Raw genomic sequence first — 1,935 nt, 5'->3', positions numbered from 1 at the left:
ACCTCCCCCGCTCACGCCCATCGCGTTTCGATCATGCCGCCCCGCATGCGTTAAATCCGATTTTGTGCGCATGGCATGTCGGGTGCGATCATACCAGCACTAATGCACCGAATCCCATCAGAACTCTTCAGTTAAGAGTGCTTGGGCGAGAGTAGTACTAAGTTGGGTGACCACTTGGGAAGTCCTCGTGTTGCACCCCTTTTTTTCTTTCAATTTCTCCCAGTTCTTTTCTTCCTTTCTCTACAAATGAGAACCNNGTTTCGATCATGCCGCCCCGCATGCGTTAAATCCGATTTTGTGCGCATGGCATGTCGGGTGCGATCATACCAGCACTAATGCACCGGATCCCATCAGAACTCTGAAGTCAAGCGTGCTTGGGCGAGAGTAGTACTAAGTTGGGTGACCACTTGGGAAGTCCTCGTGTTGCACCCCTTTTTTTCTTTCAATTTCTCCCAGTTCTTTTCTTCCTTTCTCTACAAATGAGAACCTCCCCCGCTCACGCCCATCGCGTTTCGATCATGCCGCCCCGCATGCGTTAAATCCGATTTTGTGCGCATGGCATGTCGGGTGCGATCATACCAGCACTAATGCACCGGATCCCATCAGAACAACGCAGTTAAGCGTGCTTGGGCGAGAGTAGTACTAAGTTGGGTGACCACTTGGGAAGTCCTCGTGTTGCACCCCTTTTTTTCTTTCAATTTCTCCCAGTTCTTTTCTTCCTTTTTTTCTTTCAATTTCTCCCAGTTCTTTTCTTCCTTTTTTTCTTTCAATTTCTCCCAGTTCTTTTCTTCCTTTTTTTTCTTTCAATTTCTCCCAGTTCTTTTCTTCCTTTTTTTTCTTTCAATTTCTCCCAGTTCTTTTCTTCCTTTCTCTACAAATGAGAACCTCCCCCGCTCACGCCCATCGCGTTTCGATCATGCCGCCCCGCATGCGTTAAATCCGATTTTGTGCGCATGGCATGTCGGGTGCGATCATACCAGCCCTAATGCACCGGATCCCATCAGAACTCTTCAGTTAAGCGTGCTTGGGCGAGAGTAGTACTAAGTTGGGTGACGACTTGGGAAGTCCTCGTGTTGCACCCCTTTTTTTCTTTCAATTTCTCCCAGTTCNGCCATAGGCATGCGGCCATGGGCAACACGCCCTGGACGAGCATGACCGTGACACCCCGCTCACGCCCATCGCGTTTCGATCATGCCGCCCCGCATGCGTTAAATCCGATTTTGTGCGCATGACATGTTGGGTGCGATCATACCAGCACTAATGCACCGGATCCCATCAGAACTCTGCAGTTAAGCGTGCTTGGGCGAGAGTAGTATTAAGTTGGGTGACCACTTGGGAAGTCCTAGTGTTGCACCCCTTTTTTTCTTTCAATTTCTCCCAGTTCTTTTCTTCCTTTCTCTACAAATGAGAACCTTCCCCGCTCACGCCCATCGCGTTTCGATCATGCCGCCCCGCATGCGTTAAATCCGATTTTGTGTGCATGGCATGTCGGGTGCGATCATACCAGCACTAATGCACTGGATCCCATAAGAACTCCGCAGTTAAGCGTGCTTGGGCGAGAGTAGTACTAAGTTGGGTGACCACTTGGGAAGTCCTCGTGTTGCGCTTGATTTTCGAGGCTGGGCTGACATCACATACACAAGTGCTCTGTAAACCGTGCAATAAGGGCAGGCAGATCGGATCGAAGGGTTGTGACATCACATACACAAGTGCTCTGTAAACCGTGCAATAAGGGCAGGCAGATCGGATCGAAGGGTTGTCCATTGGGATTGGGCATGGACAATCATGACAAGTTAATTGTAAAATAGCATAAAAATAAAATAATAAACAATCAAACAAATAAGGGACTATTATATTTTTTAGTAGAATTGCACATGCCCTAACTATGTATAAACACAATATTAAGAAGTAAAATTCTATATTGTTTTTTTTAAG

The 1,935-nt window shown here is 47.5% G+C and overlaps 6 non-coding genes across 6 annotated transcripts; all 6 read left to right on the top strand.

Annotated features, from left to right (window-relative positions):
- The first annotated feature begins 80 nt into the window (after nucleotides 1–80).
- LOC111475449 lies at nucleotides 81–199 on the top strand. Its single transcript, XR_002716506.1, has one exon. It is a non-coding gene; the product is annotated as a 5S ribosomal RNA (ribosomal RNA).
- A 114-nt stretch (nucleotides 200–313) lies between these two features.
- On the top strand, nucleotides 314–432 carry LOC111475441. The gene has a single exon (XR_002716499.1). It is a non-coding gene; the product is annotated as a 5S ribosomal RNA (ribosomal RNA).
- A 133-nt stretch (nucleotides 433–565) lies between these two features.
- LOC111475448 lies at nucleotides 566–684 on the top strand. The gene has a single exon (XR_002716505.1). It is a non-coding gene; the product is annotated as a 5S ribosomal RNA (ribosomal RNA).
- Nucleotides 685–963: 279 nt separating this feature from the next.
- LOC111475451 lies at nucleotides 964–1,082 on the top strand. The gene has a single exon (XR_002716508.1). It is a non-coding gene; the product is annotated as a 5S ribosomal RNA (ribosomal RNA).
- Nucleotides 1,083–1,238: 156 nt separating this feature from the next.
- LOC111475445 lies at nucleotides 1,239–1,357 on the top strand. The gene has a single exon (XR_002716502.1). It is a non-coding gene; the product is annotated as a 5S ribosomal RNA (ribosomal RNA).
- Nucleotides 1,358–1,490: 133 nt separating this feature from the next.
- LOC111475447 lies at nucleotides 1,491–1,609 on the top strand. Its single transcript, XR_002716504.1, has one exon. It is a non-coding gene; the product is annotated as a 5S ribosomal RNA (ribosomal RNA).
- Nucleotides 1,610–1,935: the final 326 nt, after the last annotated feature.

Source organism: Cucurbita maxima, unplaced genomic scaffold (genome assembly GCF_002738345.1).
Source record: "Cucurbita maxima cultivar Rimu unplaced genomic scaffold, Cmax_1.0 Cma_Scf01586, whole genome shotgun sequence".
NCBI classification, from domain to species: Eukaryota; Viridiplantae; Streptophyta; class Magnoliopsida; order Cucurbitales; family Cucurbitaceae; genus Cucurbita; species Cucurbita maxima.
Note: the sequence above shows the minus strand (reverse complement) of the source record. Positions and strands in the feature narration are given on the sequence as shown.